The 19,961-nt window shown below is 34.9% G+C and overlaps 1 protein-coding gene and 1 non-coding gene across 10 annotated transcripts in view; one reads left to right on the top strand and one right to left on the bottom strand.

Annotated features, from left to right (window-relative positions):
• MBD5 (methyl-CpG binding domain protein 5) overlaps positions 1-19,961 on the top strand; it is a 505,406-nt gene that overhangs the window by 257,397 nt on the left and 228,048 nt on the right. The window lies entirely within an intron of this gene.
• Positions 172-303, bottom strand: LOC119625524 (small nucleolar RNA SNORA48). Its single transcript, XR_005241717.1, has one exon. It is a non-coding gene; the product is annotated as a small nucleolar RNA SNORA48 (small nucleolar RNA).

Consider the following 19,961-nt stretch of genomic DNA (forward strand, 5'->3'; position numbering starts at 1 on the left):
TCTAATTAGAGATCTCTTGCTCTTTCCACAACATCTGTGATATTTCCGCCACTGAAGTTTTGAACCCATCAAAGTCATCCATGAGGGTTGGAATTCACCCCTTCCAAGTTCTTGTTAATATTGATATTCTGACCTCTTCCCATGAATCAAGAATATTCTTCTCTCCTGTCCCCATATTTTCCACACATGAACCAGGCATGGGTACAGACCAAAGGCCAAGGGATAAACAAGGGATTGCTGTATTGCTGGCTGATATGAGATGGGCACCACCAAGCAGATGCTGCTCTACCCAGGTCAGAGATAATGAATATTCCTAATGGCATCTAGATTGGTAAATCCTTTCCAAAAGTTTTTCTATCTGCTTTGCCCAGATGCATCAAGGAAACACTGTGTATGGCAGGTATAGCCTTACAAAATGTATTTCTTAATTAAAAGGACTTTAAAGTTGATGCATTTTCAAGTTGAAAGACTTGATCCATGGGCTACAGAATGGATATTGTGTTGGCAAGCATGAAAACAACATTAATCTCTTTGTACATCTCCATCACAGCTCTTGGATGACTAGGTGCACTGTCAATGAGCAGTAATATTTTGAAAGGAGTATTTTTTTCTCAGCAGTAGGTCTCTCAACGGTGACCTTAAAATAGTCAGCAAATCATGCTGCAAACAGATGTGCTATCCTCTAGGTTTTGTTATTCCACTTATAGAGCACAGGCAGAGTAGATTTAGCATAATTTTTGAGGACCCTAGGCTTTTTGGAATGGTTAGTGACCATTGGCTTCAACCTAAAATCACCAACTGCATTAGCCTCTAGCAAGAGAATCAGTAGGTCCTTTGAAGCTTTGAAGTTGAACATTGACTTCTCCTCTAGCTGTGAAAGTCCTAGATGGCATCTTCTAATAGATAGATGGCTGTTTCATCTACACTGAAAATCTGTTGTTTGTTCATCAATGATCTTAGCTAGAGTTTCTAGATAACTTGCTGCAGCTTCTCCATCAGAACTTACTGCTTCACTTCACACTTTTATGTTGTGGAGATGGCTTCTTTTCTTAAACTTCAGGAACCACCTTGCTTTTCTAGGGTCATACTTTTCTTCTGCAGCTTCCTCACCTCTCTCAGCCTTCAGAGAATTGAAGAGAGTTAGGGCCTTGCTCTGGATTAGACTTAGGTTTAAGGAAATGTGGCTGGTTTGATCTTCTCCCCAAACCACTAAAACTTTTTATCAGCAAAAAGGCTATTTCACAGCAAAAAGGCTGTTTTGCTTTCTTATTTGTGTATTAACTGAAGTAGCACTTTTAATTTGCTTCAATAACTTTCCTTTACAATCACAACTTGGCTACCTGTTCAGCACAAGAAGCCTAGCTGTCAGCCTGACATGTCTTCCTTACTAAGCTTAATTATTTCTAGCTTTTGATTTGAATTGAGATATGTGATTCTTCCTTTCACCTGAACACTTAAAGGCCATTGAAGGGTCATTACTTGGCCTAGTTTGAATATTGTTGTGTCTTAGGGGAGAGGGAGAGAGATGGGGGAACAGCTGGATTCTGGGGTAGTCAGAACACACACAACAGTTATCAATTGAATTTGCCTTTTTATATGGATATGTGTTATGGCACCCCAAAATAGTTACAGTAGAAACATCCAAGGTCACTGATCACAGATCACTATGTTAGATGTAATAATAATGAAAAAGTTTGAACTATTGCAAGAATTACCAAAATGTGACACAGACACATGAAGTGGGCACATGCTGTGGGAAAAAAAGGCACCCATAGACTTGCTGAATGCAGGGTTGTTGCAAACCTTCCATTTGTAAAAAACACAATAGCTGTGAAGAGCAAAAAAAACAAGGTATGCCTATACATTTATTCCTACACTGTGGAAATGGGAGATCAAGGAATGTTTACCAGAGGATGACATATAACATTAATCTCTTTTATCATCTAAGGTCAAAAAAAATGTGTCATACATATTATTCCTATTTGTAGAGGAGGAAGAGACTGAAGTCCAGAAAGGTTATACATTCTATGTAAGGCCATATAATAATAGCATACGTTTATATGGCTGTCACTCTACAAGAGCTTTATGTTCATTCATGTAACCCTCACAGCCACCCTATAATACAGATGCTTTTGTCATTTCAGTTTTATAAAAAAAAAACGAGCCCTGTGGAAATAAATAAATAGAAAGAAGGGGAAAAAATTGAGCCTTGTGGGGTTAAGTAATTTGTCCAAGGTCATATATGAAAAGGCAATGCTGGATTTGAACCAAGGCAGACAGACTGTAGTGTCTATGTGCTTAACAACTATGGCATACACTGTCTCTTCTTCCTAGTTGGTCATTAAGCCTGATTGAAAACTCAACAGTCAGACTGGAGAACCCATATAGTTAAGTAACAGAATGCCATTGGCATTTTAGATAGATTGTTTTGACTATAGTAAAAACAATAGACTTAGGTGAGACTGATCTGGAGGTGGGAAGACCAAATAGAGGAAAGCATGGATGCTAGTCTGACCTAAGCTAATTGCAACGAATATCAAGAGATACTTAGCAAATTCAACAATCAACTTCCTGGTTCATGAACACTGAGTGTGATTCAAAGGAAAAGGTCAGGAATCACTCCTTCTTTGACTGACGAGATGAAAAGTTGATATTTGGGTGGAGAATACAAGAAAGAGACAATTTAGGGGAAAAGTTGATGAGTTTTTTATTCTCCATAAATTTCATATTTGAAACGACCATAGGGTGCTCATATGAAGATATCCAGAAGGCTGTGGAATTTGTGAACTGAGCTCAGAAGAAATATCTGGGCTGAGAAATAGAGAAAAGGACTAATCAGGGAAATGTAGGATTGCTGAGCATTTTTAAAGACACAGTGGAGTTTTTAGATCAAAATATATCGTGGCACAAATGTACACAGTTGTGGTATGTGCATTGGGAGGCAGAGACAGAGAGGGAGATGAAGAGAGGAGGAAACTTCTTGTAAGCCATGGGAGAAGATAAAAGATTATTAATACTTAAAAGTTTATAAGTCGTTCCCTGTTTCCTGCTCAAATTAAGGGCCAATTTTTGGTACTGTTTTAGGTACTAGGAAGGGAGGAAACTTGAAAGAAGCCAATAAAACTGGAATCACTTACATTAGTAAGTTTGAGGGAGAATATAATCAATCTCGAAAGACCAGAAAAGTGGATGTATTGAAGGAAAAAGTCATATTGGGTGGAGGATAGAGTTTGAGGAATATTTCGGGGTGTGAAATAAGATCCCGGGACAGCTGCCCTGCTGCACAATTAAGGGAGAAGACAAAAGAATCTAATTATCTTTTACTATGCATTAGCAATGGAATCCTACATTAGTGTATCTTCATGAGAGTTCATTAATGATTTAAGTTGTTTTTCATTTTTCAATGATTTTTACATATAGGCTCCTGTTTTATTTGTTTTTAATCTGAACATAGTTTTATGAGTCTGGCCAAAAGCCATCTTGGCTTTTTATGGGTTACTTCTAATTTCTCTAGCAGTACTCCAGCAACCTATGTATTGAAGAAAGCAGACATTTGCATTTATTTGTAAGAGTTTATAGTTTATCCATTTAGTTTATAACCTAGTGAGACAGAAAGAGTTGATAGTATTGACAAGTAGTGTTAAAGATAATGGAGATATATACATCATTTCAAAGTGCACATGTAGATGTGGACCCTGAAATACCAGAAGAAATTTAAGAATTTGAGATAAATATGAAAGATGCAAAATGTTAACGTTGTTGGATGATCAAAAATAGTTTACAGGCTCAGTAGGATGACTCATACCTGTAATTCCATCACTTTGGGAGGCCTATGTGGTACGATCGCGTAAGTCCAGGAGTTTGAGACCAGCCTGAGCAGCATCGTGAGACCTTGTCTCTACTAAAGAAGGAGAAGGAGAGAAGAAATGATAATAATAATAATAATTTACAGATGAAGAAATTAAGACTGAGAGAGGTTAGGTCTATTGTCTAAGGTCACACACAACTGGTAATTATAGTAGCTGGTATTCAAACCTGCTCAGTCTGGCTTCACTGCATTCTCTTTCTAGTATGCTTTTGAACTACCTAGAAAAATAGTGGCAGTTTCTGAAATGGAAGACTATGATTCATGATAGTTGCTAGGCATCGTACCAATCAGAATTCTTAGTTTTAAACAACAGAAGCCAGCTTTGTCTAAAGCAGAAAAGGAATATTTGGTAATATCGTAGAGCCCACAGAATCTTTAGGGGTGCTGCAGAACTAGACTTAAGAAACTAGTAGAAATGAGGAAAGGTAAAGCCCTACCAGTGCCATACCATAGGAAAATTCTGCTTTGAAATCTGCTGCTGATACAGTTTCCACTGGACAATCTTTAACATGCCGCTGGGTTCTGCTGCCTTTGGCCACTCATTGAAGTTTGCTGTTTCAGTGTGACCGCAGCTTCCTTGAGTAATCTCTGATGGTCTTCTACACCTCTGCCTCCCTCTCACAAAATTCAAAGTCCTGGGTGGGAGCATTAGTTTGGTTAACAAAGGTAACATGACTGATGATCAATAACCAAATAACTAGGAAAGGGACTACCCCAGACTTTTTGAGATTTCCCAAAATGAAAAATGTGTTCAGACACTGGGCAGCCATCAACAGACCGTCATTTACATATATGTGTGCATGTACACACACGCATACGCAAACACACATATTTGATGATTACTTCCCAGTGCCCGAGATTTCTCATTAAATTGGTAACAGCATGGTGTTCACATACTTTTCTTTTTAAATTTATGTTTTGTTACCTAAAACATAATGTTTCATGGTCTAAAGAAGGAAAAACACAAGGAAAAGAAAAGAAAAACTTTTAAAATTCCATTACCTGATGAAAACAACAGCAACATTTTTGTGTATATTTTTCCAGGCTTTGTTCAATTCATAGAAATGAACTCTTCAGCCAAAGTAGGATGATACTACATATTATATTAGGACCATCTTTTTAAAATTCACAATGTATTCTAAACATGTATCTATGGCAATTTTAGAAGGACATACTATTCTGTTCTATGGATGTATCATAATTTGATGAAAAATCACAGATTATTGAACAGTTAGGTTATTTAGATTTTTGTCATAAGCAATGCTTTTATAAAAAATATTTTTCATCCCTTTTCACATTATTGAATTACTTCAGAAAAATAAATTGCTAGAAATGCACTTGCTTCATGAAAAGATAGCACATTTTAAAGGCTTTTAGTTGTTACCTTCAACTTACTCTTTCAAAACATTATATTAATATATGCATACCTATGTACATTTTGCAATATGGATATTATAAGTTTTTGTATTGCTAATTTGATAGATGAAAAGTAGGATTTCATTTCTTTTATTTATTCAAAAAGTATTTTTGAGACTCTGCTATATGCTTAACACAGACTTCATTTCTGGAAATAGACAAGCTGCTTACTTTTGTGGAGTTTACATTCTAGGGAGTATGTGAGGTGGCAGGCTGGGGAGAAAGAACAAGTTCAAGAAAGAGAAAAAATAAATGCTTAAATAAATTTGAAAAGAAAGGGAGGATTAAGAGGATAATCCAAATGGTGACTTAGGTTAGTGTGGAGAGGGAGAGAAGTGTTTCAAGAAAAGAGGGAAAGCTTCTCTTTTGATTTTAATATCTAAATCAGGCAAAGATAATACAAGAAAGAAAAATTATAGGACAGTCTCACATGGAAACTTCAATGCAGAAACACTAAATAAAATACTGATAAATCAAAGTGAGTTGTTTGTGTTGGTATCTCCTGACCACGAGGGCTTTATTTGAGGAATTCAAAAATGGTTCAATGTTTTTCTTTTTTAAAATCTATCAGTGTAATCTGTAACATTGAACAAATTAAAGGAGAAAAACCATATGGTCATCCCAATAGATACATTAAAAGCATTCAATAAAATTGAACAATAATTATAAGAAAAACTCTTAGCACATTAGGAATAGGAGGTCAATTTCTTAACATGATAAAAAGGTATTTACAAAAAATAAGGAAAAAAACATTTTAAGAATAGCAAGCATGCCACTTTAAAGTGTGAAAGAAAAGGTTACCTGTTGTCATGCAAAACTTTTCAATATTATACTAGAAGTTCTACCCAATGCAGTAAGAAAAAGAGAAATAAGAGAAATAGAAGGTTGACTAGCAAGACAGAACTGTTATTTGCACATGTTACTATTGCCTATGTAGAATTAATAGAAAATGTCTGCAAATATACTAGACTAAAAATTACTTTGTAAATTAGTAACTCCCCTATCAATAATCAATTAATAAAAAGAAAAAGCTTACCAGTAATAATAACAAAACCTATAGAATAACAAGGATTAACATAACAGGCACTTATAAACAATTTATCTGAAGAAAACTATAAAACTTTTCTGAGAGACATTTAAACAAATAGACTGGTAAGACTAGCACAATAAAATTCAAATTTATTCCACATTAGTCTGTAAATATAATCCTAGGTTTTCAGGTGTTTTGTTTTGTTGATTAAAAGAAAAACAGAAGAACAGATACTTATTCAGTGATTACTGTATGTCACACTCTACGGAGGCTGTTGGGATACAGCAAAGAATGAAACAAGCTTTATCAGGAATCACTGAAGATCTTCTAACTTTTAATCTGAATGCCATAAAGAACAAAAAACATGCAGGAGGTATGAGGCTAATGTTGATCTGAGAGGTGAAGGGTGTGAGTAGAAGAGGAGTTATGCAGGCTTTGACATCTATCCATTTAAAAATGTATTATAAGGGGTATTGAGACCACAGTAGACAGATAAAAAAAGAATTAAAAAGATAGAAATAGATCTGAGTATAGAGATAGTTACAGTTTGTTTTAAGTGGCATTTCAAATTAAAATAGAGAAAGGATGAATTGTTCAATAGAGTTGTGAAATTTGGGATAAAATGAGTACACTAATCTCACAATTTAGCATCAGCCCAAATAAAGATCAGATGGATTAAAGATGTTTACATTTTTCTGATTTTACTTTTCCTTATGAAATATTTTGAACATATTTAAAAGTACAGAAAATAATGACATTGGTAACTTTTAATCAAATGACATCGCATTGGTTCTGTTTTCTCTCCCACTTTTTTAAAGAAATAATATATTACTGACAAAGCTAAAGCCAATCTCCATTCCTTCCCCTTGCCTCCCTCTCCAGAGGTAACCATTATCCTGAAATCAATGTGTTCATAGTGTTCATATGAATGGATATTTTTATATTTTTACTAAATATACATTATTGTTCAATAATATATAGTGTTCTTTAAGTTTTTAAAATGTTGTTTGCTTTTATGTGTAAGTCTTTAATCCACCTGGTTTTGTTTTATGTATGACTTGGGGTAGGTATCTAATTTGATTTTTTCCATATGAATTACCTATCCTGCAGAAAAACCAATCCTACTCCCACTGATTCTAATAATACATCTTCTGTTTTATTTATTCCAGGTCTGTCCAGGTCTATATATTCTGGGTTGCTATTGTGAACTATTTTTTTTTTCTTCCTCTCTCTCTTTTTTTTTTTTGAGACAGGTTCTCACTTTTTCACCCAGACTGGAGCGCAGTGGTGTGATCTCGTCTCACTTTGACCTCTGCCTTACAGGCTCAATCAGTTCCCCATCTTGGCCTCCAGAGTAGCTGGGACCACAGGCATGCACCACCAAGCCCAGCTAGTTTTTGTAAAGCTGTAGTTTCACCATATTGCCCCGGCTGATCACGAACTCTGAGGCTCAAGGGATCTGCCTGCCTTGGCCTTCCAAAGTGCTGGAATCAGCTGGGATGAGTGCACCCTTCCTTCTTTTTTCTTTTGTACAGCCTTGTCTCCCTAAACGGCCCCCAGGCTGGTCTTGAATTCCTAATCTCAGGCGATCCCCCCACCTAGGCCTCCCAAAGTGCTGGGATTACAGGCTTGAACCACAGCATCCCCCTCTCTTTTCTTTCTGTTATACTTTATGTTATCTTTCTATTTATACGAGGCTCTCCTTGTTTTCATTTTTATTGTATATATATTTTTTAAAAGCCCATCTTTCTGAACTGTTTTATTAATTTAGTTGGTAGGCTGAGGGTTTTTTCCATGTCGATTATTTTATCATTAGTAGTTAATTGTAATTCTAAATCTTTGCCATTATTTATATATAATATCATATTCTTATCTGGTTGCGTTGGCTAATTCTTACAAAATAATGTTAAATAAATGTACCATGTACAGCTTCTAATTTGCTAGGAGTATTTTAAATAAAAGTGGATATTGAACATTATCAAATAACTTGAGGCATTTATAGTGATAGTCATTTGGTTTTTGTTTTTTAGCCTATTATTATAATGATATATTTTATTAAATTTCCCAACATAGACATTTCATATTCTCCATTTAAACTCTACTTCATCATGTATTTGGTTTGCTTATTTTTAAAATCTAATATCCATAGAGGTGGGTGGGGATTTCTATTTTTATTTACTTATTTTTATTTATCCTTCATGCCTGGTACAGTGCTTGGCATAGAATAGACACTCAGTAAATGTTTACTGAATGAATGAATAAGTGAGATTGGTTTTCAGGTTTTATTTTGTCTTGTCATTGTCATGTTTTGTAGTAAACTACACTAGTTTGATAAATAAAATTAAAGACTTTCTTTCTCTAAGATCATTGAAAGCATTGAAATATCACTAGAATCATTTGTTGTATTCATCTTTAAAAGGGAGCAGCTTTTGTTGCAGTTGTTCAAGTCTGCCTTTCTGGTTTTTGTTTCATTTATTTGTATTTATCTTTATTCATCTCTTATTTTTTTCTGTTTCTTTAGGTTCATATTTTCCTTCTTTTCAGTTTTTTTGAATTCAATGCTTGGTTTACATTTTTCAATTTTTTTAATAAACAGGTTTAAAGCGCCAAGTTTTCTTCTCAGATCAATCCAAAAAAGTCTGTAATTTATTATAGATTTCTTCTTTAATAGAGGTATTAAAGGATACATAGGAGATAAAATTTTAAGTCCTTGTATTTCTAGAAAATTTTTATTTTACTTTTGTATTTGAGAACTGCTTTCCCTAGATATATGAGTTTAAAATCATTTTTTCTCGCAACTTTTAAGACATTGTTTCACTTCCTCCAGTGATGTTGATCATATAATTGATGTGTGACCTGTTTCTATCTAGAAGCCTTTAAGATCTCCTTATCTAGTGGTCCAAAATTTTATAGAGATATATCTAGTTGTGAGTTTTTTGAGGTTTTTTTTGTTGTTGTTTTGTTTTGTTTTGTTTTTGTTTTTGTTTTTTTAGTGTAGTATACTTGGCATACAAGGACTTTCAGTCTGAAGTCTTATACCCTTTTTTGCCTCTAAAAAATTATCTTCAATTATATCTATGATTATTTTCTCCTCTATATTTCCCTACATATTCTCATTCTGGGATTCCTTTTAGTTGAACGTCAACCCTTTAGAATCAATCTTCTATAACTGTTAACTTTCTCATATTTTACCCACCTAGTGCTTATATTCCACTTATTGAAGATTTTTCTCAACTTAGATTTCCAAATCACTTATTGAATTTAGCAAGCATATATTCAATTTCCAAGACCTCTTTCATATTTGATGCTTATTCTTTCTTTAAGATATCCTCCTCTTGTTCATGGATACAGTGTATTAGAAGTTTTTCAAAGTTATTTTTGTATTTTATAAATATTCTCCCTTTTCTCAGTGGTTGATATCCCGCCCCCCATTTGTTGTCTTTCTTTTTCTCTTCATTGTGGTAGATGTGATTCATGTGTCTGATGCCTGTTTACTTTTTAAATAAAGTAATAGGAAAGCTTGAATCTCTCTGTGTGTGAACAGACTAGTGTATTGGTTGGCTTGTCTTGGATAAGGTATGCATAATGTTAGCCTTATATTTTGCAGCCACTAAATATGAAAGCTGATGTCTCTGATAGAGAGCATTGCCTCTCATTCTAGCCATCCTTGTTCTCAGCAAAATTGTGTTCAATATTTTGGAGAAGAGACCTCCATTACTTCCTTTCTATTTCTTTTTTCTTTCTTTCTTTTTTTTTTTTTTTTCAGAGTTTAACTCTGTCACCCAGACTGGAGTGCAGTGTCACCATCTCGGCTCACTGCAACCTCAGCCTTCAGGGTTCAAGCGATTCTCCTGCCTTAGCCTCTGGAATAACTGGGATTACAGGCATGCACCACCATACCTGGCTAATTTTTGTGCTTTTGGTAGAGACGGGGTTTCACCATGTTGACCAGACTGTTCTTGAACTCCTGACCTCAAGCAATCCTCCTGCCTTGACCTTCCAAAGTGCTGGCATTGCAGGTGTCAGCCACCATGCTCGGCTGTCTTCTGACTTTCAATTTTTTTTTGTTTTCAGCCTCATAGGTCTCTACTAAAGTTCATTGTATTTTGTGTTTCCAATTTCCCTGCCTTTCTTGGATTCCTACAGCAGGTTGGCCCCTTCCTCACCTTTTGTCCCTTCCTCTACTGCTCTTCTTTATCCCTCACCACTCCTTCTGATTTCCTTCTTTCTGCAATTTTTAAATTCCCTTTTCCACAAACAGATAGCCCTTTATTCCTTTTCCTTATTGTTTTCTATCCCTTTAAAAATGTATTTATTTACCAGTATTTTAAGGAGATCTCAAGAGAGAAAAGATAGGAATATGAGCTCAGCCTCATATCTCATATCTCACTCTCATAACAAAGACCCATCTTAAGAGCTTTTGCTGCCTTTATTTTTATTGTTAAAATATGGAGTCTGTAATTGATGTTTCAGTTTCATCTTTAGAGAATGATTTTTAGGCTCTAGGTAATTTTATTTACGTTCTTTATCTTTAGTCAGTTGTTTCTAGTTTTATTACCCTATGATTAGTGGCTGGCCTATAAAATTTTTAATTTTTGGAGTTCAGTGATGTTTTCTTTGTAGTACGGAATATAATCAATTTTGGTAAACATTCTCTGGACATTTGAAGAGAATTACATTCTCTGTTATATACAAGGTTAGGTACATCTGTTATGTTGGTTAATTCTTTAATTTACTTGTGGACGTTTGGTTTGTAAATGACTTTTTGAAAGAAGTTATTTTCCCAAAACAATTATTTCCATCTCTTCGTGTTCTCCTTGAATTTCAAATAGCTTTTATTTTGTATTTCAGCACTATGTTATTTCTAGTATAAAAGTTCGTAAAGTACATATCCTCATTGTGGATCTATACTTTTTAATCACTTTAAAATAATTCGTTTTGCCTATATAATACATTTTGCTCTAATTTCCATCGGTATGCTATTGATGTTTCCACTCTGCCTTTTATTATTTCTACTTTTTTAATTGACAAAGAAAAATTGTATATATTTATGGTTTTGAAATATGTATACATTGTGAAATGGCTAAATCAAGCTAGTTAGCATATGCATTACCTCCATTTTTACCATTTTGTGTGATGAGAACATTTAATATCTACTTAGCAATCATCATTGTGTCATAATACACAATACATTTGTATTAACCACAATTGCCATATTATGCAATAGGTCCCTTGGACTTATTTTTCCTGTCCAGCTGAAATTCTGTACCCATTGACCAGCATCTCCCCCATGCCCTCCTCCCCTCCAGTCTGTGGTAACCACATTCTATTCTCTGCTACTATGAGTTTGACTTTTTTAGATTCCACATGTAAATAAAATCATGCAGTATTTGTCTTTCTGTGCCTAGCTTATTTCACTTAACATAATCCCTCCAGGTTCATCCATGTTTTCACAAGTAACAGGATTTCCTTCATTTTAAGGCTAAGTAGTATTGTCTTATGTGTTCATACACCATGTTTTCTTTACCTGTTCAACTGTTGATGGACACTGAGGTTGATTCCATATCTTGACTATTAGTTGTATAATGCTACAGTGATCACTGGAATGCAGATATATCTTTGAAAGACTTATTTCATTTCCTCTGGATAATACCCACTAGTGGGATCATGTACTAGTTGTTTTAAAGTTTTTTGAGGAACTTCCGTACTGTTTTCCATAATTACTGTATTAATTCACATTTCTACTTACAGTGTACAAGTGTTCTCATGTCTCTACATCCTTGCCAATACTTATCTTTTTTTTTTTTTTTTGTAATAGCTATTCTGACAAGTGTGTAGTGATATTTCATTGCAGCTTTAATTTGCTTTTCTTTGATGATTAGTGATGTTGAGCATTTTTCCATATACTTATTCACCATTTGTATGTCTTCTTTTGAGAAATGTCTATTCAGGTGCTTTGCGTACTTTTTAATCAAGTTATTTGTTTGCCTCTTGTTGAGTTTTTTGTGTTCTGTATATATTTTAGATATTAACTCCTTATCAATTGTATGGTTCACATATATTTTCTTACATTCTATAGATTGTCTCTTCACTCTATTGATTGTTTCTTTTGCTCTACAGAAGTGCTTTTTAGTTTGATATAATTCCATTTATCTATTTTTACTTTTTGTTGTCTGTGCTTTTTGTTTGCATTTGCCTGATATATCTTTACATGTCTTTGTATTTTCCTTTAGTTTTAACCTTTGCCTAGAAATTGCTAAGGTGCAAGTATTATAAGCACGTAAAATTACATTTTGTTTCCTAGACAAGGCTAAAAGTAATATATTTCTAGACAAAGAACTGAATGATTTCACTGTTATTGTGCAAAAAAAACCATATTCTCATTTTATGCTATTTTTTACACTTCTTTTTAGAAAACATTTCTCTTTCTTTCTTTATTGTCTCATCTCCTACTGAAATCACCTTTGCAAAAATTATGACAATGAGAGAAATCTGACAGAGCTGACTCCATCATGCTTCCAACCTCACAAAATGCCTTTGCTCATTCCTGGGCATCAGTCAAACTGTGCACTAACTCTGGGAGGAATTTAGTTTACAGTTTAACTTTAAAACAAAGATGATTAACAGTCTCTCCCTGAAGCTAACCCCCACTTTGCTTGGGGATTGAAACTGCATTTGTAAAATTAGCAAATTGGCCACACAGTTAAAACTATGGTTCAAGAGTCATGTAGCTGGAGGTCACAAGATTTGTAACTCCACACTTGTTTCTGTATATAACATCATTATGGTAAAACTTAAGACTGGTGTTTGAGGTATTTTTCAGACCTTGCATTCTGATGGATGAGCTGGCACCATCCTGACCAGTAACCCCTACCAAGAAACTGACTCAGCAGGTTGTGACGCCCCCACCCTCAGGAATAGAAACAGCACAAGAATACAGCTTCGACCCCGTGTGATTTCATCCCCAACCCAACCCATCAGCATTCCACATTCTCTAGCCTCCTACCCACCAAACTCCTTGAAAAACCCTAGCCACCAAATTCTCCCAGGAGGCAGGCTTGACAATTATCTCCTGTCCTGCCACTGGCCTGCCTTGTGATAATTAAACTCTGTCTTTGCTTCAACACTTCTGCTGTTCTCATTATATTGGCATTTTTGGGCAGCAGGGAAGAACCTAGCTGGGCAATAACAATACATGTACTGGAAAGTGAGAATGCTTGGATTTTCCTGTGTCCCTTATTGATATGGGAAGTCCACTTTCATCGTTTGTACTTTTCGATGCCAGATAATACTTCTTTGCTATTTTATTTTTCTCTTCCTTTATTCTGCTATATCCATCAAATTTTTCTTAATCTTTTTCTATTCTGGTTCTCATTTGGAAGTTTTATATCATATTCTTATTCTACTAGTGCTTCATTTCTCTTTCAGTGTCAAGAGCAAAATTGTCTAATACTTTCCCATGTGTACAATGAGACATTTAACATGATTTTGCTTTCTCCTATTCTTATCCTCACCCCCGACACCACCACACAGACACACCACTGTTTTAAAAAAATGATACTCTAAGTTCTGGGGTACATGTGCAGAACGTGCAGTTTTGTTACATAGGTATATGCTTGCCATGGTGGTTTACTGCACCCATCAACCCGTCACCTACATTAGGTATTTCTCCTAATGCTATCCCTCCCCAGCTCCCCGCCCCCTGACAGGCCCTGGTCACACATCACTTTTTTGTTGAAGTAATCTCGACTTTTAACTTTGGATTAATGTTGCTTATTGTTTTACACTATGTAAATTTTGTTATTTGAACTTAGGCATAACCCGAAATTTTACTGATTTTGTTGCTAATACTCCTTCATAGTTAAAACATTTTGCATTTCTTAAAGTCCTAATTTTTTAAGAAGGATGGTAAAATTTCTGGGTCCTTGCATGACTATGAAATACTTAGTGTCTTTGGAAATGAACGATAAAGCTAGGCTGGGTTTAGAATTCTTTTATAAAAACAGTTTACAGTTAAAAATTATGGTTAAAAAAATACAGTAAAAAAAAGTGAGTGTTTTTCTTTTTGTTTTTCTTTTTGTTTTGTTTTTTTTTTTTTGATGGAGTTTCTCTCTTGTTGCTGAGGCTGGAGTGCAATGGCATGATCTTGGCTCACTGCAACCTTCACCTTCTGGGTTCAAGCAATTCTCCTGCCTCAGCCTCCCAAGTAGCTGAGATTACAGGTGTGCACCACCACACCTGGCTAATTTTTGTATTTTTAGTAGAGATGGGGTTTCACAATGTTAGCCAGACTGGTCTTGAGCTCCTCAGGTGTTGACCTCAGGTGATCCACCAGACTTGGCCTCCCAAAGTGTTGGGATTACAGGCGTGAACCACTGCACCTGGCCTGTTTTCTTACATGTGGTTGTGTGAGAGAAATCTGATGTTAATCTGATTATTTTTTTGTTTTAGATTATGTGTTTTCTTATGCAACCCATATGATTTTGTTTTCCTTTATTCTTTAAATTCGTTAAATTTATAAGCATCACTAGGTTATTCTAGTTGTCTTTTTTGACTGCATTTGAATAAGCCCTTTGAGTAGGAAAATTTATATTTTTCTTTATTTCAGGAAAATTCCCAGTATTAGTTCTTTGATTATTGCTTCCCCTCCATCCATTATCTTCTCATCTTCTCACATTTTTATTACTGGACTCCTGGATTTGTCTCTCTATTAATCAGGGTTCTCCAGAGAAACAAAATTAGTGAGATGTATGTAGAGAGAGGGATTTATTTTAAGGAATTGTCTCACAGGAGTGTGGGGTGGACAAGTCTAACCTACAGAGCAGGCCAGCAAGCTGTAAATTTCTGCAGGAGGGGATGTTAAAGTCTTGTATCCCAAAGCAGTCTAGGGAAAATTTCTTCACAAAAGACCTCACTCTTTTCTCTAAAGACCTTCAAGTGATTGGATGAGGCTCATCCACTTTACGAGAGTAATATGCTTTATTCAAAGTCTACTGATTTAACCTTTAATCACATCTAAAAATTACCTTCACAGCAACATCTAGACTGGTGTTTGAGCAAGGAACTGTGTACCATAGCCTAGCTGAATTGATGTATAAAGTTAACCATCACAGCCTAGAAATCACTTTTTTTTGGCCCTTTTTTCTTTATTATCTTAGTATGAGTTCTAGGAGAATTTGTCAAAACAGTCTTCTAAAATCACCTGTTTGCTGCTTACAGCATTTATTGCTTGCTATAAATTTGTTAATTTTTATTTAAAAGTAATATTTTCTGATTTTATATTTTTATAGTTCAAAGTTTTCTCATATTTTATTGAAAAAATGTTTTAATTTGAAATGTTTTTTGGATATTTATATTTTTGTTTTGACTATTTTTTAAACCTTGGCCAAGCATGGTGACTCATGCCTGTATTCCCAGCACTTTGGGAGTCCAAGACAGGGGGATCACCTGATGCCAGGAGTTTGAGACTAGCCTAGACACCAAAGCAAGACTCTGTCTCTACCAAAAAACAAAAAAACAAAAAGTTAGCCAAATGTGATGGTGCATGGCTGTAGTCCTAGCCACTTGGGAGGCTGAGGCAAGAGAATAGCCTGAGCCTGGGAGTTGGAGGCTGCAGTAAGCTATGATCATGCCACTGCACTCCAGCCTAAGTGACAGAGTGAGACCCTATCTAAAATAAATAAATAAAAATAGAATTTTATTTAGAAAAATGTCAAAACTGTAGAATATTTTTATGCATACTGTAATTAATATTATTCCACTTTTCACTTAATCAATTACCATTTGTCATAATTGGTTTATCTCTCACCATACGCATACATCACTTATTTTGCTAAACTATTTAAGAGTAAATTGCCGACCTTATAAACTTTTACTTAAATACTTAAGCATGTATCTCTGAACAAGGCCATTCATTTACATTATTTAAAATAGTTGTGAAATTCAGAAAATTTAACATTGATACAATATTAATAATAGTCTATGTTTAAATTTTTCCAGTTATTTCAGTAATGTCTTTTTATAACAATTTTTTCTCCAATCTGGGTTCCAGTTGAGAGTTATACATTGCCTTTAGTTATCATGTAAGAGATTTTTTGAAGTAATTTGCTCTTTCTTGACATAAATCTGTTTCACAAATATTTGATGTGACTCCTTAGAATGTGCCTCTTCTTTTTATATGTATGATGACTTTATTACCTTTAAAGAGTAGTTCTGCATGTTTAGTATCAAGATTTGAAAATTTGGGGTAAAAATTCTATTGGTTCTTATTTTTAAAAATTAAATGCAAAGGAGAAGAGAAAGTTTGTATTTTCTCTCATTTTGGTATACTCAGTTGTGGTACTTTTGGCTCTGTGGCTTCGGAGAACAATTGTGTCTCCCTTTCTTCAACATCACTCTTAAGGGGCAATTTTCAGTTGTCCACAGTATTTATAAAGTGTTATGTTAAGTCCAGTTGAGAATACAAAGTGTGTGATCTGGTTCAATGAATAATAATTATTAAGGTAAGGCAAGTAAAGAGCATTTATGAGACATGGTAAGAATTTATGGAAAGTTCAAAGCCTTGAGTCTAAAAATATGAATAATATTTGGGTATAGGGGAAACATTCCTGATAAGAGTTTAGGATAAATATAGATCATTAAAATTTGGTCTTAGTGTAACACTAGGAAGCATATTATAGAATTCACTCCTTTATTTAAATTTTACCAGAGAAAACAAAAACTTAAATATGTAGCTAATATACATTATGCATATAATACAAATATAAATATATGTATAAATTGTTCAGTTCATCTAAGCTGTCAAATGTTTCCTAAAGTTGTTTTTAATATTCTGTAACTTATTTTTTAGAGACAGGGTCTCACTCTGTTGCCCAAGCTAGTCTATTGAACTCTTGGCCTCTAGCAATGTAGTTTTTCGTCTCTACTTTACTTGTAATTACTTAAGCAATGTAGTTTTTTGTGTCTACTTTATCAGTATTATGTACTGTTTTTCATTCATAATGCCTTATATTTGTGCCTGTTTCATTTTCTTCATCAGTCCTGCTAGAGATTGGTCTATATTATCATTATTGTCCTCTTTCTTCTTTCTTACATTTACTCTTATTTCTTTTCTCACTTATTTGATTGGGACATGATTAGCTTTTGATCTTTGTTTTTCTAATTTAATAAATGCATTGAGGAAATGCTTTTTATTGTTTTAACTAATTGAACAGTTTTAATATCAGGTTAATTAAGACATAATTTGCATAAAGTCAAATCACCTTCTTAGTGTATAGTTCTGAGTTTTGGCATGTGTACACATTCATTTAACCACCACCATAGTCAAGACACAGAACCTCCGTCACCCACGAACATTTTCTTGGGTCCCTTTGTAGTAAATCCCTCTCCCAGCTTCAGCCCTTGGCAATCAATGGTTTGTTTTCTGTTCCTGTAGTTTTACTTTTTCCAGAATGTCATCTAAACATAATTACACCGTATGTAGCCTTTGATTCTATCTTCTTTCACTTAATATAATGTATTCGAGGTTCATCCGTATTGTTATGATATTGTGATCAGAGGGCTGGTTTATATGATTCTGATTCTTTGGCACTTATTTGGGCTTATTTTGAGGTTTAGCGTGTTATCTGTTTTCATGACTGGTCTGTGTGTGTGTTTGAAAGGGATTCTCTCTTTTTTAGTACAGGGTTGTATATATAGCTGATAGAGATGCTTGTTGATTGTGTTGTTCAAATCTATTTTTACTAACTTTTATCCTTATAATCCATCAGGTTTTGATAGGGTTGTGTATGTGTATGTGAAAATCTCTCACTGTATCTGTAGATTTTTCCATTTCTTTGGGTAATTTGTATGTTTTTAAGTATATTAAGGCCATCATTTTAAAATCTTCATACATTTTTTAATGCCACTTTTTTCTCATTTAATGTTTATTTGCCCTAAATTCTATTTTTTAAATTTATTTGTTTTAGTCAGGGTTCTCCAGAGACAGAACCAGTAGGATATATCTAGAGGTATGTGAAAGGGATTTATTAGGGGAATTGGCTCACTTGATTATGGAGGCAGAGAAGTCCCATGATAGACTGCAAGCTAGAGAACCAGGAAAGCCGATAGACTCGCTCAGTCCAAGTATGAAGGCCTAAGAGCCCAGTAGGCCACTGGTATCAGTCCTGGAGTTCAAAGGTTGGAGAACGTGGAGTTCTGAAGTCCAAAGTCAGGAGAAGAGTGTCGTGACTCCAGGAGAGAAGTGGTGAAAAATTGCCCTTCCTGCACTTTTTTGTTCCATATGGTTCCCCAAGTGACTGGATGGTGCCTACCCACATTGAGGGTGGATATTTTCCACCCACTCCACCAACTCACATGCCAGTCTCCGCTGGGAACACCATCACAGACACACTGGGGCAGCCTAGTCATCCTAATCAAAAGTGAAGCCATCAAGTTGTCGTAGCTCACACCTGTAATCCCAACATTGGAAGGCAAGGTGGGAGGATCACTTGAGGCCAGAAGTTCAAAACCAACCTGGGCAACATAGTGAGATCCCATTTCTAAAAAATGGGAAAAGTTATCTGGGTGTGGTGGCACGAGCCTACAGTCCTAGCTACTAGGGAGGTCGAGTCGGGAGGATCGTTTAAGCACAACAGTTCGAGGATGCAGTGAGCTATGGTTGTACAACTGCACTACAGCCTGGGCAACAAGCAAGACCCTGTCTGTAACAAATAAAAATAAAGCAAAATAAAGCAAAGCCATCTGAATTTCTCTTTCAGCAGAAAAAGGTCAGGCACAGTGCCTACTGAAACACTGAGAGTAATTAATGGTTTACCAGCTGTCTGAGTATCCCTTCATCCAGTCAAGATGACACCCACAATCCACTATCACAGTATTGCTTTGCTACTTTTCTTTTGGCTAGTATTTACTTGGAATATAATTTCCATTCTTCTTTATTTTCATTTAGCTCTAGATGTATCTCATCTGAGCATCATAAAGCTGGATTTATTTTTCTAATTCCATTCTGATAGTATTTTTCCTATAAGAAGTTAATTTAATTTATTATAGTTACACATTTGGACTCTTTCTTTTTTAAGAAGTGAGATGTCTCTGTGTTGGACAGGTGGAGTGCAGTGGCTATTCACAGGTGCAGTCATAGTGTACTGCAGCCTCAAACTTCATAGGCTCAAGTAATCCTCCTGCCTCAACCTCCCCAGTAGCACATACCACCACACTTGGCTTTGGGCTCATTTTAACCATTTTATTGTGGTTTTGTTTAGTTAATTTTTCTTCACTTTTTTCCTTCTTTCATGACATCTGTTGAACTGATATTTCTCTTGGTTGCTTCTGCTTTTTTCTTTTTTCTCATTTCCTGTTTTGGAAACTACAGATTTGTATTTCTATTCTTTTAAAAACTAACTGCAAAAAAAAAAAAGAAACAAAAAAATTAACCACCAATTTTAATGTACATGTGGACTATATTATATTTCTCAGAGTCTAAAATCATTTACTGTATCCTTTAGTTAAACAATCCTTGCACATTTTATCTGCTGTCTTTCTTTACAGGTTTTCTAGAACTTAATTCACCTTTGTATTTTGTGGACTTTATTTTAAAAGGGACAGTAGTTTGATTTCCATCCTCACAGTTACTTCTTATGTCCCTTGCCT

This window comes from Chlorocebus sabaeus, chromosome 10, assembly GCF_047675955.1.
Source record: "Chlorocebus sabaeus isolate Y175 chromosome 10, mChlSab1.0.hap1, whole genome shotgun sequence".
Lineage (NCBI taxonomy): Eukaryota > Metazoa > Chordata > Mammalia > Primates > Cercopithecidae > Chlorocebus > Chlorocebus sabaeus.